Source organism: Tursiops truncatus, assembly GCF_011762595.2.
Source record: "Tursiops truncatus isolate mTurTru1 chromosome Y unlocalized genomic scaffold, mTurTru1.mat.Y SUPER_Y_unloc_1, whole genome shotgun sequence".
NCBI lineage: Eukaryota > Metazoa > Chordata > Mammalia > Artiodactyla > Delphinidae > Tursiops > Tursiops truncatus.
In genome coordinates, this window is record NW_022983136.1 from 2,723,980 (window position 1) to 2,749,003 (window position 25,024).

Genomic DNA, 25,024 nt, shown 5'->3' on the forward strand with positions numbered 1-25,024 from the left:
GGCAAGCTAGCTTCCCAGCTACGACTGGCACACAAAACAGGCCTCCCCTTTTTGACTGAAGCTACTTCTGGAACCCCAGAGCATAAAAAAGTCTCTGCATTGACAACATCATGAAAGGGAATCGGATCTCTGACCAAGGGCCATGAAACAAATCATAGGAAAATGAATTCTAGAATACCAGAGCCAGAACATCTAAGATCGTCCAAATCAGTGGTTCTCAACCAGGGGCAATGGAGCCCCACGAGGGAACAAGTGGCAGGGTCTGGAGACATTTTTCATTGTCACAACTTGGGGAGCGGGGGCCACTGGCATCTAGTGGGTGGAGGCCAGTGATGCAGCTAAAGAAACATCCTCCAGGGCACAGGACGGTGCCCACAACAAACAGATTTATCCAGCCCCAAACGTCAATAGTGCCAAGGCTGAGAAACCCTGATATAAATTCCTTGGTCACTCTGGGGACAAGAAAACTGACTCCCAAAGACACAAAGTGACTTGTCCCAGGTTCCACAGTCCCAAAGCCAGAAGTGGAATCAGGTCTCTACTACATCTGTCTCTCATCTGCTCTGTCTAGGGTTGGGCTGGGGGACAAGGGAAGGTAGGGGCCTGAGGACCTTGACTCTAATAGCCAACCTGAACCAAATGAAGAAAACTGCAGTAAATTAATTACTGAATTACTGCAGCAACACATCAGGGTGTCCAAACGCTGAAAAAAATGCCTTATTTAATTATCAACTAAAATACCATTGTTTTACAGGTCCTCCCATAGTTGCTGGATGGGTCAAATGATCCATGGTGTGAGTTCCAATACAATTCAGTGATACCACGGCTTCCAGAGGGGTCACGTTTTACAGGAAAGAACGCCACATTCTCCTCCTAAGGGTACCCACACATGTCCTGGCCTCGGGTCGTATGTGAACCAGAGAAAGGAATGTAAACACAGGTGTGAACTCTCAAAAGAGTCCATTAAAATCCCACCTCCTGTCCTGCTAAAATTGAAGTCAGCTGATCCCTCCTCCATCTGCCACTGCAGTCATCAAGCCCCTTCTTTCAGCAAGCAAATTACTTAGCAATGGAATTAAAAAGAACACTGGAGGGCTTCTCTGGTGGCGCAGTGGTTGAGAGTCCGCCTGCCGATGCAGGGGACACGGGTTCGTGCCCCGGTCCGGGAAGATCCCATATGCCGCGGAGCGGCTGGGCTCGTGAGCCATGGCCACTGAGCCTGTGCGTCCGTCCGGGGCCTGTGCTCCGCGACGGGAGAGGCCACAACAGTGAGAGTTCCGCGTAAAAAACAAAATGAACACTGGAAATTCATGGCTTTTGGTGTTCATTTCCAGCTCCACCCCCTTCTAAAGACCTTTTTGATCTTAACAGACGTAGCTGGTTTGCACTCTCCTACACGCACATTGGGAGCTTTATTTTATTGGATACTGTTATATTTTAATCTATTTAAAACACCTGGAGAAAACAAACACATTTCTGACATATCCCCTTTAAATGCTGGAACCTTGCAAAATAATGCCAAACAATTTAGACCGCACATCCAGCTCTTCAAATGCTAACCAAGAATTTTCCACTCCATTTCAAGCAAAGCAGCTTGGCTTTGAAAGAAATCAGGCTGACTACTGAGGACAAACCCCTGTAAGGAGAATCACTAAATGTTGTCATTATTTAAGAAGCACAATGACCGTCGGTAAACAGTTATCTTTGCCAAGCAGCCCCTGTCTCTCCTTACAATGCGTGTACTGTGATCATTTCTGATTTTTTTTCCCCTCCTGTGAAAGAAGCCCGGGTCTTTTAGTCTGGCCCCTGCCCACTTTCCCAGGGTGCGCCTGCCAAGACCCAAGTCACGCGTGAGCCTGCAGCCGCCCTCTGCGCCCCCCCTGCTGCCTGGTGCCTGCAGCATCCGCAGCAGCCAGAAACCCCACTCTGGGGCGCCGACGGGCTGCAGGGGCTCCTCCTGCAGAGTCCCTTACCTGCAGTGCCGCATGGCGCAGGCCGGTCGCCCACCTGCGCCGCATCCTTTCTTCGGTGCAATGGCTGCTGACGTCACCGGGAGGCGGGCCCACGCCGCCACGTAACGCCCTCAGGGCGAGGAGGGGAGGGAGGGAAGACCCTGGAAGTCACTGGAGGCGAAGAGCGAGTGGCCGGGAAGCCTCGCTCTGGCCTCCTTTCAGGGCGGTGTGTTTGGTGTGGGCAGCTGGCCTAGCCTTCCACCAACTGTGGGAAACAAACAGCACACAGAAGGGGAGACCCAAATGACTCCAGGCTCCACGGAGGTAATAGGATTTCAATAAGGTGATTAGTAATGAAAGGAAATAATTTAGTCTTTTATTTTTAAAGAGTCTTTATCAAATGCAGTGGAACTAAATAAACAAACCTATTTTGTGCAAATCAAAATGACAGTTAAAATACAGAGTGCGTATACATATTTTGCATAGAGGGTCCATGTTTCAAACCGTATATCAAATACATTAATTTGAAGCATATACGTTGTGGAATGTAATACCAATTGCACTGATGAATAATGCTTGTAATTACTCTCAATACCTGCATTCCAATATCAACGTGTTTTTGCCGAAGAAAACAACAGTGACACCACGTAGTTATACTTCTTACTTGAACATTTGACTGTTCAAAGTAAAGGGCTAGTGCATAAGCATGGTTGTACTTGTGTCTGTTTTCCTAAATCTTCTGGTAAAGAATGTGATCTCTCAGACATGAAAGTTAATTCGCAATAACTCATTATTACACGTTTTCTAATTTTTATCACATTCTGCGGAAGTGAGTCTTCTATTACAGAAAATATGTACAATGTCAATATTTCTCATTCACAACTGAAATAGCCTTGCCTAGAGGGACTTAGAAAATTCCAACTGTGATCATTTCATAAATCTGAAATGGCATATTTCAGACTTAATAAGTGAAGATATCAACTTTCTTGTTTTTGAAATGTGAAAGAGCAAAAGCAGGAACTGTTTTTATTTGTATTCCAGTTTCATATAGATTAGTTTCCTTTCGTTTGAATTTAAATTGCAATTTTAACATCACCTTCGCTGGCGCCCCTGAAAGAGATGTGAAACGGGCTGTTTCACAAGCAGGCCAGGGTTATTACTTACTTGCTATTTATTGCGGCAGCTTTCATGTCCTTCTATATTTAACCCCGGGCCCTTTTACCACCATCCCCTCCTGATTTAACCACATTTCTGTTCAGAAGGTCAGTCTCTAATTTGGGGCTAAATAACAGCCCTTGTCTCGCACAGCGATCGATTATTTCCAACTCGATTTTAAAAATCAACAAAGTGGCCGTACGGTATTCCAGGTCCTTCCTCTCATTTGTTTTTCTGAGTGATAAGCAACTTACCTTTTGCTTTCAGATTCCTGAGATATAAAATGTAAATGCTACCGAAATCCCATGCTCCAGTGGGTTGAGGGCCCACTAGAGACAGAAACTGACAAGCTCATTTTCCTGCCGGAGGCAAAAGCCGATTTCAGCCTTCGGCGCGCGGGGCGGGCCCCCACTACCCCGAGCCAAGAGCCAGGCTGCGTGCTCCGTCCAGCCACTCAGCCCTGCCCGGCAGGCTGGGTCACCTCGGCTCTGGAGGCCGGCCCTTCCAAGCCTCGTACAGTCGGTTCCTTCGGGTGCACAGAGAACCCCGCGTCCCCGACACGGAACGCGCTGCCCGCTGGGGTTGGGCTGCCGGGACTATGGTGGTGGGAGTTCCAAGAATCGACGGGAGCTGGGACGCGGGGCGGTCTATAAAATGCCCTCCGAGGTCCGAAGTGACTTGCTCTATGTTCCGGCTTGGCGGAAATGACTCAAGCAGAGGCACCTTCCTCGTCGTGGGGCGATTTTTTTGCCAGTAGGTTAGTTTCACCTTCTCTTCTCCAGGTGATTGTTCAAGTGTGAAGAACATTACAACAAACAGGCAATTCAGGAAAAGCCTAAAACTGGGGCGCACAGTTTTCAACAGAATGAGATCACTTCCAACGTCCTCCACCTCCACCCATGAAATTGTCCTTTTGGCAAGGACTTAAAAAAAAAGATCCCCCCCCCCCCCCCGCCATAAGAATGTAAATTGAACAATCTTCCTGGTGGGATGTTTAGCAATTCCTACCAAAAACCTTGCAAATATGCGCGGGTTGAAACATAGAGTGGGCCCGACAGCTATTGCTGTCATTTGCTCCAGGAACTAGCCTCATTAGGAAAAAAGAATCGTGAAAGGAAGAATTGCTGCAATATTATTTATGACCTCAAAGCACCAGCAGCAAGTTAAGTGGCCAGAAACAGAGGATAGATTAGGTTTATAAGACATCGGTACAACACAAGAATTAAAACAGATATGGTAATAGATACTTTTCGACATGGAAGGACATTCACGGTGTCTTAAATGAAAAAAAGCAAGCTCCAAAGCATTATGTGCTGAATGATCCGACGAATGTATGTAGGTGTTGAAGGGAAGCAGAAGATACCACCCCCAAAATAGGCCACTTGGCATACTGATTATTTTGAATTAAAGTTACTTAAGAAACAGCCTGTGCAAATAAAAGACACTCTGACCTTCCTTGGTCCCCCCAAAGGCATGTGAAGGTACCCTGCCCCCCACCAGGTGGATAAAAGGCATCCTTATTGCGGAGACAGGAAATTCACCACCTGGAAGGCTGTATAAACAAACCTTGTTACTTGCACTAATTTGCTAGCCCAAGCCCAAACCCCTTTGTTTCTCCAATTCTACACAAACTTATGGTTTTCTTGTCTAGAAGGTATAAAAGCTGCCTGCTTTGGTGACTTCTTGGAGTCTCAGAATTCTATGGGCTCCCCTACCACAGGAAATTAAATTTGTTTCTCTCCTGTTAATCCATCTTATGTCAATTTAATTATTAGACCAGTCAAGAAACCTAGAAGGGAAGAAGGGAAGAGTTTCCCCTACAGTTTAATATATTTATATCTTCGCAAGCATATACCTTTGAACAGAGAAAACAACTGGGAAGCAAATTTACTAAAGTATCGACCTTAGTATTTCACTCATTAGTGAGATTAAGGGTATTTCTCATTTTCTTCTTTTTAGCTTAGCAGCATTTTCTAATTTTTCTACGATTAACATGCATTGCTTCTGTAACAAGAAACAGCTATTGCTTTTTTTTTTTTTAAGCACTGTAGGAGGCATGATCATGGATTATGTACATTTTGCTACTTTTTAACGCAGATTTCATTCCTTGAAGATTCTCAAATCTTAACCGCAAAGCCCGGAGAGAACAATTCCTAATCATCCTAGGTTATTCTGCTCATAAAAATCTTTAGGAAGGAAGATGGCAGCTCAGAAGTGATGTTACCATTTCATCGTCCGTAGGTCCAGCCTTAATTTCTCTTCCATTTAAATTCACTTCTTATTCTGCTATGTGCGAAGACTTAAAGATAGCCGTTAAGATCCTTCCTGAAAAGATTCTTCAAACACTTACGTTATAACCTTTGAGCTTTAATTTCTCCATACTGGCACCTTCTGCTTTCTTCACAGACTTCTACTTGTTAATCCCTTTGAATCTTTTACATTTTTTTCCTCTTATCTGCTGCTGGTACTAGGACACTGTCTGGGGACAGTTTTGGCTGCCACACCTCGGGGCGGGGGGGAGGGGGGGGGCCCTGGCATCTGGTGGGTGGAGGCCCGGGATGCTGCTCACCAACCTACAGTGCCCAGGACAGCCTTGCAACAGAGAAGGTTCCAGCCCAGAATATCACTAGTGCCGAAGCAGAGAAACCCTGCTTATACAGTATAATTTCATTCACTCAAATCTTCCATTTCCCAGGCTTTGTTTTTCTTTTTTTTTTTTGGCCGAGTCTCGCAGCATGAGGGATCTTAATCCCCCGGCCGACCAGGGATCAAACCCAGGCCCCCTGCAGTGGAAGCGGGGAGTCTTAACCACTGGACCTCCAGGGCAGGCCCTTCCCAGTCATTTTAAAGAGTTCACCATTGTATAACATGCTGGAAGCTCTGCTTCATTATAATCCCTTAAATGTGGTACTGCTGGCACGTGGGAAGTATGATTGCCTGTATCTTCATAGACTATTTCAGAATTGATGCACAGGAAGCTGCAAAGGGTGGTTATCTCTGGGGAGCGGAACCCAGTGACTGGGACACAGAGAGAGAAGGGAAGTTTTCATAGACATGGAAGCACACTACATGGTAAAACAAACAAACAAACAAAAAACTGTCTCTGGGATACAGCGTTACACCAGAACCAACATTGTCTTCAAATGTTCTCAGACACCATCTTGAAGTATTACATAACAACCATATTACAGTATTATTGTCTGTGCTATTTGTCAAGCTTCTGCAAGCCTCGATTTTCCCTTCTAGAAAGTGGGGAGCAGTAGAGGTAGTAAAAGGATCCACCACCTGGGGGCGTTTTGATGCTTAAGTGAGGGCTCTGGAAAGAGTAAGCACCGCTTTGCAGAGCCTTACTGGAGCCTGAGATGCAAGGAAAAATGTGTACCCCTATATCTGCTTATCAAAATACCTAGCATATTTTGAGCCGAGTGGAAGAAGTTATAAAGACTCACAATCTAACACACATACACCTATATATAAAGCCCCACGTGGCCCAGTTCATTTGCACACCATTGTCAACTCACATAAACCCACCCACGGGGAAAGCAGGGCATGTAACCCCTGGCCAGTTGGACATAATTATTCCCCTTACACAGTAATACAGGGTAAAATTGCACTGCTTCAATATGGTAGCCACTAGCCACAAGCTGCTATTCAAGTTTAAATTAATTTAATAAAATTTAAAATTCAGGGACTTCCCTGATGGTCCAGGGGGTAAGACTCTGCACTCCCAATGCGGGGAGCCCAGGTTAAATCCCTGGTCGGGGAGCTGGGTCCCACATGTACGCCACACCTAAGACCTGGCACAGCCTAAATGAATTAAAAAAATTTTTTTAAATAAATAAAGTTCAATTCCTTAGTCACATTAGCCACATGTCAAGTGCCTGATCGCCACATATGGCTAGTGGCTACTATATTTTAGTGCAGATATAAAACAATTCCATAATTGCAGGTAGTTCTATTGGGCAGTGCTGCAAAGCGTTTCTTTTAAACTAATTCCATTGCAATAAAACAATTTGTGTTTATTACCCAGGGGATTCTGTCTGTAACTGCAGAGTAGGAAAAGCAATCTGGCCAGAGTGTCTGTTGGTGGGAAGGACGGAAAACCATAGATTCTAAAAGGCTGCGTGCCTCTCGCCATAGGTCCCAGACACGGTGTTTCCAAACCAAAAGACGTGTAGCCTCTGCCTTTGGATGCAACCAAGGGCCTGCAAATCTTGCTCCAAAATGAGGTGGCAGTGTCTGATCACTTGTTTCAAAGCAAAAATTGAGATGCGTGACAAGAAAATATTGTCAGTCTACTTAACAGAGACAGACAATAAATCTAAAAACAATGACTAACCCAGCAGTAACGAGTACTCCTGACACCAAGAAACCAAGTCTCCCTGGAGAAATGACCATTTCCAGGTCACAAACATCTGGTCAAGCAGGGTAGTGTTACCAAACCAAACTTGGTCCCCTCGCCCATAGAGCAGCAAAACCAATGTACTGACACTGGCTTGTGGTGAAGGAAAGCGCAGCGTTTGTTTCAAGGCCAAGGAAGAACTGGCGGCTTAGCTCAAAAGATCCAAGCTCCCCAGTGGCTTTCAGGGAAGGGTTTTTAAAGACAGTGTGAGCGAGAGGGTGACAGGGTGTGTGATCAGCTAGCTCGTGCACAATTCTCTCATGGGTTGATGGTGAGGTAACAGCGTGATTTTAAAAATCAGGAATCTCAATCTCAACCTTCTGGTTCCAACTGGTCTGGGGTCTATGTGACCAGCATGCAATTAACTTCTTCCACCTGGTGGAGGTTTTAGTGCCTGCAGACAACTGAAGGGTACGGCCCAGGGTATTATCTGTAGCCCCTGAGGAAGAACCAAAGGCCCTTGACCTTGTTTTATGGCCAAACTGTTATTCTAAGTCTTACTTGAATATTTTTTGTTTTTTTTTTTTTTTCTTCTCTTATTAAATTTTTCTTTTTGGAACTCAGGGAAGGTCTAAGATGCTAAAGATTTTCTACACACAAGAGGTGGGCAGGGGACACAGGGCCTGGGCAAGTGTCTGTCCCTGGGAAAGCTCTGTAGGGTCCCACTCCGTTTCAGTAGCAAGGAAGCCATCTTAGACTCCTGAGGACATATAAAAGGACCCAGCAGTCAACCAGCAGTCTGCCTCAGCTACAGAGGAGGGAATTTGAGCATTAATAAGGATAACCACTCCAGTGGATTAAAGCACACCAAACATATTTAAATTTGTGTTAATAACGATACTAAAAAAAAAAATCCATAAACAAATTGGTCACCACTGTAACAGTGCTGGGGAAACCATTATTTTCAAAACTGGTCAATAAAGAAAAAATTCAAGCATTTATCTTGCTTTTCCCATATAAACTGTACCACTGGATAACCAAATAGACTAGTAAGTTTCTCTTAATAAAAGCATTTCAAAGTAAATAATAATGTTTTAAAAATTGAGAGAACATCATCATTTTGCAACCCTTAGTGAATTAATGGATCTAGGTATTGATTATCAATAGTTGCAAACCCTATAAAAAGAAACATTATAAGCTACCTGATGGATGAAGATATGTCTTGCCACCCATCCCAGCCCCCAAAAAAGAAAGGAAAAAAACAAAAGGGAATCTGATCAAGCTTTTAGGTTCAACAACAGCTTTTTTCAGCATTTATTTTTAGGAAATAAAGTTCAGAGGAACATGTTAAACTACACCCAGGGATACAATGAGCCAAGTCCAGGCTGTGGGAGATCAGAAAACACACAAATTACAAAGGTGTGTGTGTGGTAGGGGGCGTGGGTCCTGTGAATTAAAAACCGACACAGTGCTCGCTTCGGCAGCACATATACTAAAAAAATTGGAACGATACAGAGAAGATTAGCATGGCCCCTGCGCAAGGATGACACGCAAATTCGTGAAGCGTTCCATAAAAAAAACAAACAAAAAAAACCGACACAACTGCGCTGAGATGGCACTGTGCACCTATGAAGATGACAATGATCAAAATGACAAATGTTGGCCAGGAAGTGGAGAAATTGAAGCCCTTGTACACTGCTGGTAGGAATATAAAATGGGCAGCTGCTTTGGAAATAGTCTGGCAGTTCTCCAAATGGTTAAACATAGAATTACCATATGATCTAGAAATTCTACTTTTATGTATAGACAAGAGAAATAAAGACCTATGTCCACACAAAAACTTGTACACAAATGTACACAGCAACATTATCCCTATCAGCCAAAAAGTGGAAACAACCCAAATGGCCATCAACTGCCGAACAAATAAACACGATGTGGTCTATCTACACAAAGGAATATTACTCAGCAATAGAAAAGAGTGAAGTCCTGACACAGGCTACAATGTGGACGAGCCCAGAAGACATGATGCTGAGCGAACAAAGCCAGCACACATAGCATGTGATTCTATTTCCAGGAAACATCCAAAATAGGCAAATCCACAGAGAGAGAAAGATTAGCAGTTACCGGGGGCGGGCGGAGAAATGGGGTGACGGTTAACCGGCACAGGGTTTCTTTTTGGGGTGAGGAAAAAGTTTTACAATTGATTGTAGCATTTGCACTACGAACATACTAAACTCCAAATATACTAAAAACTGATGAATTACATGCTTTAAAAGGGTGAATTTTATGGTATGTGAATTCTATCTCAAGAAAGCTCCCCCTCCCCCCAAAACACCACAGACTTAAAAAAAAATCCCAATAAACAGATATTTAGATTCTGTTCAGTTAAAAAAAAAAAAAAAAGGAATGATCTTGAGGCAAGTGAAAAGGTGAACCATGGATGATGAATGCCATTGAGGAGTTATTAAATGTTATGATGTGATAAGGATACTGTGTGTGTCTTTCTCTCTTAGCCATATGTACTGAAATGTTTCCAGCTCAACCAGAAAGGTGTATGGTATTTGCTTCAGAACTCGGGAAGGTGGGGCGGGCGGAGGTGTAGACCAAACAAGATGGGCCAAGAATGATCCATGTTGAAGGGGTAGGGGAGAGGGCTGCATGTGTCTTCATTGTACTATTCTATTTTCATACCTCTATTTTTTATGTTGAATACAATTATATACATTTTAATATATTTAAGTCTCTAATTACATTTTTTTTTAATCACACACATTTCCATTCTGTTCTTAAGGCAGGTTAGTTTAATTTTGTAGAAGAAATGCTTTCAAACAATACAAATGACACAATTAGAACAGTGATAAAAACAGAGATGAATACTGATTATAACTTATTCCCACAACACAAAGTTACTTATTTCCGTGGTGACAATTATGTGAGCAGATGAAATGAAGACCGAATTCCCTTTTACTCATCACACTGTTTCTAAAGGACCCTGGTGGCAGACTTTGGATTGTCCAAGGCACGATTACGGGCAAACTTAAACATAAGAAAATACGCCTTAAGACGACTGGACTTCACTTTTCGGACATGTGGGATATTTTCCAGGGGGTGGCAGTCTTAACTAGTGGGAAGCTGCACAATCGATCACGAAAGAGAAGCCAGTTAGGGTGCCTCGTGCCCTGCCTGCTGGCCTGGCCTCTGTCGCTGTCCACGTGCCACTTCCAGCACGGCCTGCGAGCAGCACGGACCCGTCACCTCCCCGTCCTTCATTGGCCTGGCTTTTCCTTCCTTTCTCACTATGGTCCCATTCAGGTGCGAAAGCAGACAGACGCGGGAGGGAGGCGGAGAAGCACAGGGGAAAGGCGCAAAACACAGCGCTCCTTGAACTGACACCAAAGCTGGGGCTGCATTCGTTTCTGGTGGGGCAAAGGAGGGATTTCCTTTTTTTTTTTTTTTTTTTTAACTCTGGGATGGGGAAGCATTCCAAACAGAAACCTGTGTCTAGTGGGCAGTGACATTTGAAAACCCTTGCGGGCCTTCTGTATTGGCACAGTGGGTTTCCCCACGTTGCTACTTTGTAGGGGTCAGCAGGAAAGCTACCTCAACCTTTCCACCCACTTAGAGCTTCAACTGGCAGTGCCTACACACAGGCCCGGCAACGCGGCCGGGGCTCTCCCACGTCTGGGGAGCCATGTACCTCAGACGCATATGACTTGCTCTCCACACACCCCCGAGTCCAGCGGCAGCCAACCCATCAATCTGAAGTTTCAACAGCTGGGGACAGAGAGGGCCTGCCACCAACCTGACCCGAGCAGCAACGCTGTCTCCTGGGGGTGTCACTTCTGGCAAGCACTCATGTGTTTTGTGTCTCTACCTCTGTTGTGGGTATATATGCAGAGAAATCAGCAAAAGAAAAAAGAGAAAAAACCGGGACTAGAGGCAGAAATACATAGCAAGAAGTGACAAGTGTGAAAAAGCACACAGTTTTCAGCCTTACCACCACAGACAACTTCACTGTCCGTGATAGGTCACATATCAATGAAATGCTTTTACAAAATTCATTTTTAATAAATGTGAAAAGGAAGGTGGGTTATACAAGGGAGTGCTTACAGACCAAGGAGAAGAGAGATGCTGCTGATTAAGGGGGGAGGGGCACTTTCAAGGGAGGGGCACTTTCAAGGGAGGGGCACAAAGACCCAGGAGGAGGGTTCCGTTTTCTCTTACATTTTGTGTGACTCACCTCGTTTACTCCTCTGAGGCCTCATGAAGGAGAGTGCATTTCATATATAATAAATACATATTAGGCAAACTATAACATCTGGCATTTTAAAAGAATGGTATAGTTTTATTTCATAAAGAATTCCCCCCCCCAAAAAAATTTTTTTCCTCGTGAGCTAGTTCTAAGATTTCTTAAGAAATGTTGGCAAGACTCCAGCATGGGCGGGGGCCTTCTGAGCGAAAGCACATGCTCTCCTGTGAGTGACTCGCCTGGTAGCTGTAGTTCCCACGGAAGCTGGCTTCCTCAAGAAAGCGCCTTCAAAGGTTATCCTGTCCATGTCGTGACTGCTCTATCCATCAGCGGATCCAGTGACTCAGTGAAAACGCACCTTCCTTCTTCTATTTTCACTTTCCTGCAGGGCAGAGCAGCAGAGCAGAAGCTCCACCACTGCCCTCCTTGTCGGTCAAGATCAGATGGGGCGGACTGGAAAGGCAGGCGGGGCTGCCGAGGCCGAGTGAGGGTGGGCTGTGTGCCTGCCGGGGGCTCCGTGACCAGCCTCAGACCCGGGGTGGGCACGGAAAGGTGCACGGAAACCAGGGGCTATGGGCGCCCAGCCCGCGCGGGAGACCAAGCTCCGCAAAGCGCACCCCGCACTGACTTAGGACTGAGCCCCTAAGGTGGCATCTTAACAGAACATAAAGGGTGCGAAAGTGTACACTATACATGATAAATGCACACAGGAGAAACGGGACGAGTGACGAGTTCAGCACATAGTGTTTGCATTTCCGATGTCAGAACACAAAACTGGCCCCAAAGATCCATCTACCACATGGCAAATACTGAAGAACCAAGTTTCAGTCTTAAAATACATCTTAAAGTCAGTATTCTCCTTCAAGGAGGAAGAAAAGAACCATGAATAAATGACAATAGAGTGAATTTGCCTGAGTTTCTGTCTTCCACCCTTCAAGTCAAAGAAAACAGCATGGAAACTGTCGAATCTTCACACAACAGCTACTCTTTTATAAAATAACCTGTTTGAGATGTTAATTTAACAACAAGGAAAAGCCAAGCCCTGCTCCTGTCACTATCAAAAAATACATATTTATAGACTTTCGAAAAAAAATTGTATATTAATAACTTTGCACAAATATTTGAAAGACAATTTTAGCTAGACAATTTTAGAACTTCGCAGAAATAAAATAGGCAAATACTCCAGCAAACATCAACCGGCAGCGGAGGTATGTTAGCCCGCGGTCTCGTGAAAAATGTGATCTTCTCCCTGGGTGGGCATGGAGAAAATTATGTTAGAAGGTGATATGCAGACACTGAAAGCTGGCAGGAAGCTCTCATATCAATGATGGCTTTCCTTGTTCAAAGAACAATCAGAATTTGAATTTCCATAATATATGTTCGTATACAAATTTTCAAAATTCTAATAGAATTTATGATACTCCTAGGAGGGCAGGGACTTACCTCCAGTGGCTGGAAGAGTGCCTGCTACATAGTAAGTGTTCATTCTTGTTCTATTAACAAATGAATACATTTTAAAAATATATCAATAGATGAATTCTAAATCAAAACTGAAGGAAGTGGTTATAATATCTTGTGTTATTTTATGATAAGGACATAAAAATTACAGGTATAGAAAAAAACAAAGCTAAAAGTCAGGCACAAAGTAGTATGGATAGAACTGTGTTAACTGCGGCTGTATAAAAGAACAAAACCATGCAAAACTAATTTATGTCATTAGAATTCAACACAGTGTTTAAGGAAATTTGCAGAGTAATCTGGAAATGCTGATAATGTTTTGATTTCTGTCATGTTCAGTTTATGAGAACTCACTAAACTATCTTCGTAAGAAAAGAACATTTTCCTGAATATAGAGTATGCTTCACTCTAAATTTTAAAAAGCAAAGATAACACATACTGTACATATGTAAGTTGCTGTTATTTATGATCATAAACATAAAAAGATATTACAAGAGCCAGTAAGTGAATTATGTTTATTAGATGAAATCAGTCATGAAAAAAATAACAGGTTAGGCAGTAACATGTGGTATGTTAATTCTTAATAAGCTGAATGCAAAATTAAACAAAAATGATCATACCTGGCCTTAATTAAAGCTCCACAGAAAATAAATCAGGAGAAAAATCGCACAATGCTAACAGCAGTGGGGATTCCAGCTTTGTTCTCGACTTCCTTGTGGGTCTTTCTCAATACTTTTACTCTTTATAATGACAAAGGTATGACAGTAAAAATCAAGCGCGAGAGTGAGGCCTGGGCTTCTCCCCACCTGAACGCCTGCACCCAGCTGGATGGGCTCTTTGAGGTTCCGCCCGCGCAGCTGGCACACCCCTTTGGAGGCCTTCTTCAGCGTCTTCTCAGCGGCCTGTTCTTGAATGGAAGTCAAGTTTGGTCTGTCTCGTCTGGAACAGCAACGCGGGGTGAACCAGACGGGTTTGCTTCCAGTTTTAAGGAAGAGCGATGGAAGCCCCTGCCAGCTCCGGGCACCGGGAGGAGAGAAAGGCCCGGCCGCCTGCCCCCTCCCCGCGTTGGCGGGCCGGGGCCTCACCTGCCTCTCGGCCTCCCGCAGCAGGCTCCGGAAGCGCTCGTCGCGCAGCAGCCAGGCCGGGGGCTCGGCGAGGCCGCGGAGCTGGGCGTCCTCCAGGCGCTGGCGCAGCTCGCGCAGGTCGCACAGCTCCTCGGTCAGCTGCCGCTGCCGCGTCCGCGACGCCTGGAGGTCCAGCTCCAGGTCCAGGGACGTGCGCGCCGCCAGCGCCGCCACGGAGGACCTGCAGGGCTGCGAGACCGCGGCCGTGAGCGCGCCCACCCCGCCCGCGCCCTTCCCGCAACTTCTTCCCCGAGTGACCGACCCCACTGGAGAGAGACAGCCGCAGCGTGGCCCGACGCCAACACAACACGGATGGGGGCCACACGAGTTCAAACCTCCACTCCGGTAACGAGCCAGTGACAGCAAGCTGTCCGCTGTAATGACGACCTAGGCTTTGGCTAAAGCGCAGAGAAACAGACCCTCTCACACGGGGCAGGAGGGCGTCATCTTTCTCAAGTGCTACTTGACAATATAAGCAAGAGCCACAAAATGTTGTGTTTTCTTTGGTTCTGAAATTTCATTTGACTTGCACCTGAAAGGCACAGCTGATGATGTGCAAAAGCTTTATGACAGAAAAATTCCTAAATACCTGACAAGAGAAAAGTGATCAATTACATTATAAGGCCCGCAGAAAACGCAGCTACTGTGTAAAAAGATGAAAAATAGACCGACATGGCAAAATCTTAATGGCCTACTGTATAACGGGAAAAAAGCACGTTATAAACCACGTTGAGGGCTTTCTGGTTAAACACACACAAGCTGTCAAAAACGTTCCTCCCCAGGGAATTCCCTGGTAGTCCGATGGTTAGGACTCCCCGCTTCCAATGCTGGGCTGCAAATTCAATCCCTGGTCAGAGAACTACAACTGCAAGCCGCACAGCGAGGCCGAACATCAACAACAACAAAAAACGCTCGTCCCCACACACGCCTGAAGTAAGCAAGTGTCCTGTTTTCAAGAAAGCTCTAAGATGACAATAGAATTTTGTACACGGAGCTGAGAGCAGTACTTCCCACGCCACGGCTAACAACGCTGGGGAAGGCAGTTAGTGCAACAAAATCACAACTCCACGAGCCTATCAGCGTTGTTGGGAGGACTGAATAACTGTATGCGTTTTACACACCCCTAACACTATTTTGCACATATACAGAAGTTAAATGCAAATCTAAGTGACTTAATAAACACAAACTCATTTAAAAGCTCTCCTGAATTCATAGTAGAGCTCACTGGTTCCCAACCACGGGTGACTTGGGCCCTCCGGGGACATTTTTGGTCGTCACAACTGGGGGAGGGGGTGGTACCGGCAACTAGTGGGTCAAGGCCAGGGATGCAGCTCAACGGCCCACAGTGCACAGGACAGCCCCCAACAAAGACAGACCTAGGCCAAAATGCCAACAGCATGGCTGCTGAGAAATACTTTTGTTGCTGAGTTATGTATTTTCTTATCACTCTCAGTCAGCGGCTACTCTAAATACAACCACCACAAGGAGATCTGGGAATTTCTTTTTCTTTCAAAGAATTCTTGCCCAGGAAAGTCAGGGAACCACTACCTTACAAATTAAAAGGAGCAAAACTGTGTAAACTGGCGTGACGTGGAGAAAAACTCCGGTGTATATAAAGGAAAACTGTAGAACAGTCCTATGTAGGAGAATGCGCCACGGTGAAAGACCCAAATTTTCTAAACTGTATATACTCCCTTGTCAAAAAAGAAAGAAGAATCTCTCATACAGAATGGCTGTTTATTAATTTATTATATTTTAAAATGTAAAGATCATGTATTATCTTAGATTATGACATTATCTTAGGAAATTAACAAATACTGGTAACATTGACATTACATACACTTTTAAAAATTATATCTAAGTAAACAAGGAAATAAACATATTACCTTTCAATTAATCTTACCTAAAATATTACCCCTTCAGGTTTGTGGAAATAACTCCCAGCGTACATACAGACGGCAGATTAGTCTACGTGGCACATACCTGCTTATAGCGAAGGGTTCATCTTTCCAAAGTGTTTCGGACAAGGGGGGACTTGCGGGCCAGCATTGAACTGTCGCTGTCACTACGATAAAGCTACACCAAAAAGATGGAGGTTCAGAAACACTTCCTCAAGAATTCAACATTCATTCTCTGTGTACTCTGAACTGGATTATTTTGTTTCTCGTGCAGGTACTCGAACAGTTATGACGTTTAGAGCTTTTACCAAGACTTTGGGTTTCGCGTACAAGAAAACCCCACACAAGAGTTTCAGGCCAAACAAAGACAAACCAAATAGCAGACCAACCCCCGGCCCCACCCCTGCTTCAGGTCCATCAACCGAACCAGCTGAGGTTTTCCAGGCTAATCGCGCAACACAATTTCGGTCCTATCAATGCCAACTGCCACTTGGTACGGTGTGACGCTCATGAAAACCCGCACTCCCCTCAGCGCTTTTCACTTTTTATCAGTCATTCTCATTTGCTGTGTTTCTAGCTTTGGCAAGAGCTGGGAAGAGTGGCGTTCCAGATAAGAGCCTCGTTCCTGGCAGGAGGACAAGCCCACACCACTAACACCCACCCTGCCCGTCAAGGGAAAAGGCCTGTCTTTAAAAAGAAAAATAAATAATGCCGACTTCACGGGAGCCGAGACGTTACGTATTTCATTTGGCGGCAGGTCTTCATTTCAGGATCAACATGTATCTGTGTGAAAGCAAAGTCCTGGCCTTCACGGCCTTACTTTCCATGCCAGTGAACCCCAGATAGCAGGAAATGTTGCAGCACTGCACTTACGTGCCTCCCAGTCATCACAAACATATATAAAAACAGAGGCCTCTAGAAGCATCGCCGGTCAGTGCGTGTGCCTTTGTGCAGGGCGCAAAGCACAGTGCAGGGGCTGGAGGCCTGTCTCTGGGGAGGTGAAGGGCTTCCTCCTTCACCGCCCCGTCCTCCTCAGCAAGCAGGCGGGAGGCTGCTCCACAGGGGTTCAGCAGGAGTCTAGGATAAGGAAGGATGGCCTTCGATCAGGCACCTCCAGCCGCGTGATGAAGCATCAGGCCCCACAGGGCCGCAGCCTGATGGGGCGGGAGTGCCCCGCCTGACCCTGGGCTGCCCGGGGCAGCGCGACCGGGACACCTCACTGCGTGGGGAGAGGAGCTGCAGGCCTCGCAAACGTGGCCACTCGGGCCCCAGCCCCTGTTGCTCCCTCCTGTGAGTAAAGGATTCCCTGCCCAAGAAAGATGGGCTCCCTGCTCAGCTCCTGGGCAGTGACCTGTAAGTCCCTAGAACGTTCTAAGTGTCTCTGTTTACCTGGGGACCTTGGCCCGGCCGCACAGTCTCTGCTGACAATGTGAGGGGGGCCCTGGGCCACCAGCTTGACCCTGGAGGGGCTGCAGATGAAGGTCAGCCACGCCAGCCACGAGCTGTGCCCCGTGACCACCCCTACAAAACCCCTGGGCACCAAGCCTCGGGTGAGCGTCCCTGGTCGGCTGTGCTCCGGGCACGCTGCCACTGCTCCGGGAAGTGAGAGCTGCCGCACAACTCCGCTGCGGGAGAAGGGTTGGAAGCTCCGCCACGTCTCTCCGGAGCGCTGCCCGACGCCTCTTCCCTCTGCGCGTCGGTCTGCACCCCTTCCCTCTGCGCGTCGGTCTGCACCCCTTCCCTGCGGCGCACCATCATCGTGGATACGACGGCTTTTCTGAGTTCCGTGAGTCCTAGACAATTTCTGAGCCTTAGGGTGGGCCTGGAGACCCCTCAGTGTCTCCCACGGAAGCCTGAGGGTCTGCCTCTCTCATATGATCAACCTCTGGCTTTGCCCTAATGCAGCGGCCCCTTGGTAGCCCTTTCAAGGGAAGATGCTTTCTCCAACGAGCCCCGTCAGAGGAGCTGGAGGGTCACAGCTCTGCTCGAGCCAAACGGCGCCCCAGTGTGCTGCGTCGTGAGCACTTATCCTCAACAGCGCCTCGTCTCTGCTAGTCCGTGCCGTCACTGTCACACGGCCACGGCCGGCCAACCTCCAACCTGCTGTCCTGTCTCCACGGACCACAGCAGGTGGGGTCTCCCCCTCCACCTGTCTCAGAGTTCTCAACCCTGCGTGCAGATGAGGATCTGCCGGGAGCTCCAACCCTCTGCTGCCCAGCCCCACCTGCGACCGATGAAGAATCCTTCCAGGCAGGTGGCAAAGGACTCCCGACTTACTCTGCAAATGTACTGGCTTCGCGCTCCGGGCGAAAAAGTCTGGGAACGGACAACGGGGCTGCTCCGCGTGAAGGGCGAGCCGCGGGCCCTGCGGCCGGGCCTCCCCTTCGGCAGACTCGCCACCTCTTCCGGGAAGAGATCTTCTGTGTTGGTTTCCTTATCAACCTAGATAGTAATTTATTGTTTACCACGACTCTTTCTAGAACACAAGCATTAAATTAGTGGAGTCACCAAACAACCTTGCCATTTCCACTGGAGCTCTAACTGGCATTTCACATTTAATGAGTCTAAACGTGAATTTCTGTACTCTACCAAAAGTTTTTCATTTGTTCACGCAAAAAAATCTTAGTGTCATCCTGGACTCCTGTCTTTCTCTCACACTCCATTATCTAGACCAAGAGAAACTGCGTTGGCACAATTTTCAGAATTACAAGTATTTTGCACATGCATGAACCTAGAGCATATTAGGCTTAGTGAAATAAGTCACACAGAGGAAGACAAATGCTGTACGGATTCACCTATATGTGGAATCTAAAAACACAACATAACTGAACAAACCTAACAAAACAGCAGCAGAGTCATAAATCCAGAGAACAAACGGGATTGTCAGACGGGAGACAGGTGATGGGAGGAAAGAAATAGGTGAGGGAGATTAAGAGGTACAAACTTACAATCACAAAACAAATGAATCACAGGTATGAATATACAGGGTGGGGAACGGAGCCAATACCTGCACACTATCTTTGTGTCGTGACAGATGTTAACTCGACTTACTGTGGAGATCACTCTGACATGTACAGAAGTATGTTGCATAACAGGGACTAACAAAGTGTTGTAGGTCAGTTATATTTCAAAAGCCAACAAGCTCACTGAAAACAGACAAGATCTGTGGTTACCAGAGGTGGGGATTGGGGGAGGGGGAATTCAATGAAGGCAGTCAAAAGGTACAAACTTCCACTTACAAGATAAACAACTACTAAGCATGTATGTACAGCATGATAAATAGAATGAACACTGCTGTATGTTATATATGAAAGTGGTCAAGAGCGTAAATTCTAAGAGTTTTCATTACAGGAAAAATATTTTTTTCTATTTCTGTAATTTTGTGTCTATGTGAGATGATGGATGGTCACTAAACTTACTCTGGTATCATTCTAACATGTATGTAAGTCCAACCGTTATGATGTATACTTTAAACCTACGCAGTGTTTATGTCAATTATATCTCAATAAAGTGAAGAGAGAAAAAATCAGCTGTTTTTTGACCCCTTGTCACCAACCCTTCATCCAAGTCACCATCATCTCCTACTCAGCACATTAGTGCTACACACTTCTCATTGCCCTGCCTGATTCCATGCCTACCCTCCCCTTGAGTCAATTCTTAGTGCAATTATGGAGATCCCCGTAAAACTGAAGTACAATCACGTCACCCCTGGCCTCAAAACTACTCCTCAATTTCCTACCCCTTTCAGAAAAAAAACAAGAGTCCTGAGTGGACCCTACATAATTTGGCCCCTTCACTAACTCTGCTCTCAGCTGTGACAACTGCTTCTGCTCATCGCCCCAGCCCATGCTCCTTGCTATTCTCTGACCATATTAGGCCTTCCACCTCAGTGCCTCAGTGCCTCATGCTCTTCCCCAGCTCCTGCACTTCCTTCCTTAAGGTCTCTACTCAAAATTCACCTTCTCAGAGATGCCTCAAAATGACCACCATTCCTAAAAATCTAAACCCTCATGATATTATTTGTTCGTTAGCCTCTCTGTTAAAATGCTTTCTTAAAACAGGGTGATTTTGCGAAAATGGTGAACTAGGAAGCTCTAAGTCCTGGTTTCTTCATGGAAACATCAAAAAGCACTCAACTATACCTCAAAACAAAACAAAACCATACACTGCTGAATAGACCCACAGGAGCTCTGCAAACAATCGCAGTCTTTAGTGAGCAAATGAATGAAGAAAAATGATAAAATATTCAAAGTGAAAAAATATTCAAGTGGTAGGAAAGTTTACAGCATTTCATTTTTTACTAACCCTTGACCATGGTCTTTTAACTTAGAGGAGACAGCAGCCTAGTTCCCAATTCCCTCCCTTAAACTAGAAAAAGTAGGGTAGACCTTACTTGTAACATTTTTACATGTTAGGGAGCTAAAGGTTTGGACTAGTTTTGCCTCACTTGAATCTCAGGTGCAGGAGAAGCAGCATGGCCCATCTTAGTCATAGAAAAGGATCAGAAGCAGCAGGTGGGACTCCTGAAAGCTGCTGCTGGACTGACCTACTGGTATAAACATACAATAGACCACAAAAAGCCCTACAATAAGCTGGGTACACACAATCTGGAAAATTGAGCCTTCAAAAATTGAGCTATTTATATAGGGGAATTGAGGAAGCAGAAAGCGGGGTCAGGCAACACACGCTGAAGGAAAGACTCAACACACACTGACGGAAAAAACTGGGGAGGTCATAAGCTTTCACTTCAAGGTGATGTCGAGGCTCACAGTCTGCAAAATCTGGGAAAAGTGCCTGTTTTTTCAAATGTGCAATTTTCAACAACAACCAAAAAAAATCACAAGGCATAGAAAGAAACATGGAAAGATGGCCCATTCAAAGGAAGCAAATAAAGCAACAGAAATCATCTCAAAGCAAGCACAGACAACAAACCTACAATTTCAAATAATTGTATTAGGTATGTCCAAAGAGCAAAAGGAAAAAAACATGGACAAAAAATAAGGAAATCAGGAAACAATATATGAATAAAATAATAATGATGATAATGAGTAAAAGATATAAATTACTTTTTAAAAAAGCAAAGCTGGAGGTGAAAAAAATAAAACAAGTGAAAGAAAAAATTCACTAAAGAGGTAAAATGACATATTTAACTAGATATAAAAACAAGAGGCAAACTGGAAGACAGGACAATTGAAAAGAAGGAATCCAGCAAACAAAGAAAAAGGACTGAAGGAAAGTGAACACGGCCCATAGGATCTATAGGACACTGTGTCAGTGGACCATTATGGGATCCTTATAAGGAGAAAAGAGAAAGTAGTAGAAAGATTTTTTTGAAGATATAGGAAGACTTTCCACATTTGACAAAATAGACATATAAATACAAGAAGCTTCACAACTACAAGTAGGATAAACTCAGGGTGACCCACAACAAGACACATTAGTATCAAACTGAACAAAGATAATGATGTAACACAGAAAGCAGCAAGAGAGAAATTCCTGGACACATTTAAGGAAACCACAGTAAGATGATAAGGAGAAGCGTGGAGGACACAGGCAATTAGAAAAGTTGTCTGAGGACGTTTCTTTCCTAGGACTGGGCTTGCTTTGATTCCTGTTACCAGTATATACAGCTGCCTTTAAACGTCTTAATATAACTAAATTCTCACCCTGGTTCTTTTCTGGACCGTATTTTCTGTTATATTCATCTGCCTATAACCTCTTATTCCTGGCTGACAGCAGGACTGCAGACCCCCTGCGGCTCTAACATACTGTGGCACCAGCCCTGATATATGTGGCCTCAAAGCTGATATCCAAACTATACCATTAGTGGTGTGAGTCTGGCAAGACAAGAACCAGCCCTTACGGTAGTCCCCAGGTAAGGCAGAACACTGTAAGCAGGTTCCACTCATTACCTTTGCCTAAGAGAAGAAATGAGAATTGGCATTTTCTTCCCAAACACGCTGTGCTACATTGGAAAGGGTCTGGGATAAAGGTGAGCAAAATGGCATGAAATTTCCTTCTGTTTTGAATGCAGCTTTTCTTGATTAGACATGTACTTGGTTCTTAACTCATTTCTAAAGTTCTTATAAACTATTTTGACCTGTATATTATATATTTGATGTTTCCATGGGGGAAGAGAGCCTAGAGTTTCCTCGTCTGCCATCTTGTTGATTTCTCACTCTGAGGATTATTATCAGTGGCTCTGGTACACGACTGAAGTGAAGTTGGTGTCAATTCAAATTAGGTTGTTGTAACTTTAGGATCCTACATGTAATCCCCATGATAACCACACACACAAAAAAACCTATCACATATACATACAGGGAAATGAGAAGGGATACGAAACATGTCAAACAACCAAAAAATCAACTAAATGTAAAAGAAAGAGGAAATGGAGGAAATCATGGGCAAAAAAACCTGTAAGATACAGAGAAAACAAGTAACAACACAGCAACAGAAAGCATCCTTGTAAGAAATTACTTTAAATGTAAAGAGACTAAACTCCCCAAAGACATGCACTGACAGAACACATAACACAGAAACCAACAACATATTGTTCAGGAGACCCATTTTTGATCTAAAGACACAGATAGCTTGAAAGTAAAAGAAAAAATATTCTGTGGAAATAGTAACCAGAAGAGAGAAGGGAGATATACAAGCCAAAAACCATTACAAAATGCAAAGATTGATATATATGTCAATTTAATATTGACATATTGATGAAAAGTCTATTGATAAAAATGTCAATTCCTCAGAAAAATTTAACAATTATAAATACATTTGAACCAAACGTAAGAGCTCTATAGTATGTGAAGCAAACATTAATATGAGGTTTGCTATGGATTTTCAATACATGGACTTTAATATGTTGAGGGATTTTATTTCTACTTAAGTCCTTGAGTGTTTTGACAATGACGGTGGTCAAATCATTTTTTCTTCAGGTGTTAGTTTGCCACAGCTGCTCTTAAAAAGCAGCACAGTGTCTGCTCTTACATTTTGGGGTAGATTGCCTCTGTCCTCTTCATTTATTTGGTCTTGTAGGTTTTTACCCTGCTCCTTCATCTGTGCCGTATTTTTTTGCCTTCTCTCTTTTTTTTTAATGAGTGGGATTGTGTTCCTGTCTTACTGGTTGTTTGGCCTGAGGCTTCCAACACTGGAGTTTGTAGGCTATCGGGTAAAGCTGTCTTGGTGCTGAGATGAGGAACTCCATGAGACCTCACTCTGATGAATATTCCCTGGGATCTGAGGTTCTCTGTTGGCAGGAATGTAAATTGATACAACCACCATGGAGAACAATACGCAGGTTCCTTAAAAAACTAAAAATAGAACCACCATACGACCCAACAATCCCACCACTGGGCATATACCGTGAGAAAACCCTAATTCAAAAAGAGGCATGTACCACAATGTTCACTGCAGCTCTGTTTACAATAGCCAGGACACGGAAACAACCTAAGTGTCCACTGACAGACGAAGGGATAAAGCAGGTGTGGCACATATATAGAGTGGAATATTCCTCAGCCATAAAAAGAAACGAAATTGAGTTACTTGTAGTGAGGTGGATGGACCTAGAGTCTGTCATACAAAGTAAAGTAAGTCAGAAAGAGAAAAACAAATACCTGTATGCTAACACATATATATGGAATCTAAAAAAAAAGGCTCTGAAGAACCTAGGGGCAGGACAGGAATAAAGACGCAGACGCAGAGGATGGACTTGAGGACATGGGGAGGGGGAAGGGTGAGCTGGGACAAAGTGAGAGAGAGGCGTGGACTTATATATACACTACCAAATGCAAAACAGATAGCTAGTGGGAAGCAGTCGCATAGCACAGGGAGATCAGCTCAGTGCTTTGTGACCACCTAGAAGGGTGGAGTAGAAAGGGTGGGAGGGAGACGCAAGAGGGAGGGGATATGCGGATGTATGCACACATATAGCTGATTCACTTTGTTATACAGCAGAAGCTAACACAACAATGTAAAGCAATTATACTCCAATAAAGATCTATTAAAAAAATACCACAGACTAGGGAGATTAAACAACAGAAAAGTATTTTTTCACAATTATGGAACTCAAGTCCTAGGTCAGGAGGGTTGCCAGCAGGGTTGATTTCTATTTTATTTATGTCTGGTTTAATCATTATTTCCTTCCTTGTGTTAGTTGTCATTTATTTGCTCCTCTTTTCTAGTTCTTTAAGTTGTAAGGTTTTGGTTTGTTGATTTGAGATATTTCTTCCTTTGTAAGGTAAGAGTTTATAGCCATTAATTTCCGTCTTAGTAGAGAGGAGGAAAACTTCCCACAACGTGGCAATGATGTTCTAGATATGAGACCAAAAGCACAGGCCACAAAAGTAAAAAGGGCACAATCAACAGACCTCAAAGACAACCCACCGAATGGGAGAAAATATACCCAAATCTGGTATCCAGTAAAGAAGTAATATCCAAAGTAGCTGAAGAACTCCTACAAGTCAAAAACAAACAAATCTGATTTTAAAACTGGCAAAGAACTTAAAGAAGATATACAAATAGCCATTAAACTACATGAAAATATGATCACACTATGAATCCCTAGGGAAATAAAAAGCAAATCCACAACAAATACTACTTTACATCCATTAGGATAATTATTGTGACAGAAGCAGAAAACAACAGGTTTTGGCAAAGACTGGGAGAAAATGGAACTTCAAGTGCACTGCTCACAGGAATGCAAAATTGTGCAGCCACTGTAGAAGAAAATATGATGGATTCTTAAAACATTTACTGTTGAATTACCATATGATGACCCATTTTTATCTCTAGGTATACACCCAAAAGAAATGAAAGCAGGGACTGAAACAGATATTTGTATA

At 44.5% G+C, this 25,024-nt stretch overlaps 2 long non-coding RNA genes and 1 other non-coding gene across 6 annotated transcripts in view; 1 reads left to right on the forward strand and 2 right to left on the reverse strand.

Moving 5' to 3' along the window:
* LOC117310596 (uncharacterized) overlaps nt 1–4,064 on the reverse strand; it is a 51,668-nt gene extending 47,604 nt beyond the window's left edge. Inside the window, exons 1-2 of one of the 2 annotated variants that reach the window (XR_012329467.1) lie at nt 3,362–4,064; nt 1,974–2,217 (exon numbers count right to left, since the gene is read on the reverse strand). This is a non-coding gene — a long non-coding RNA (uncharacterized lncRNA). Of the gene's footprint in view, nt 1–1,973 lie in introns of both variants that reach the window. The other variant, XR_012329466.1, reaches the window with a different exon arrangement.
* Nucleotides 4,065–8,246: 4,182 nt separating this feature from the next.
* On the reverse strand, nt 8,247–24,825 carry LOC117310602 (uncharacterized). 3 transcript variants are annotated; one of them, XR_012329464.1, is made up of 6 exons: nt 18,456–24,825; nt 16,264–17,255; nt 14,242–14,469; nt 13,777–14,095; nt 13,142–13,191; nt 8,247–12,947 (listed from the first exon to the last, which is right to left on the reverse strand). It is a non-coding gene; the product is annotated as an uncharacterized lncRNA (long non-coding RNA). The 3 variants fall into 3 exon arrangements; XR_012329465.1 differs by having other exon boundaries at nt 8,248–12,947; nt 16,264–16,356; XR_004524733.2 differs by lacking the exon at nt 18,456–24,825 and having other exon boundaries at nt 8,248–12,947; nt 16,264–17,660.
* On the forward strand, nt 8,918–9,027 carry LOC117310658 (U6 spliceosomal RNA). The gene has a single exon (XR_004524741.1). It is a non-coding gene; the product is annotated as a U6 spliceosomal RNA (small nuclear RNA).
* Nucleotides 24,826–25,024: the final 199 nt, after the last annotated feature.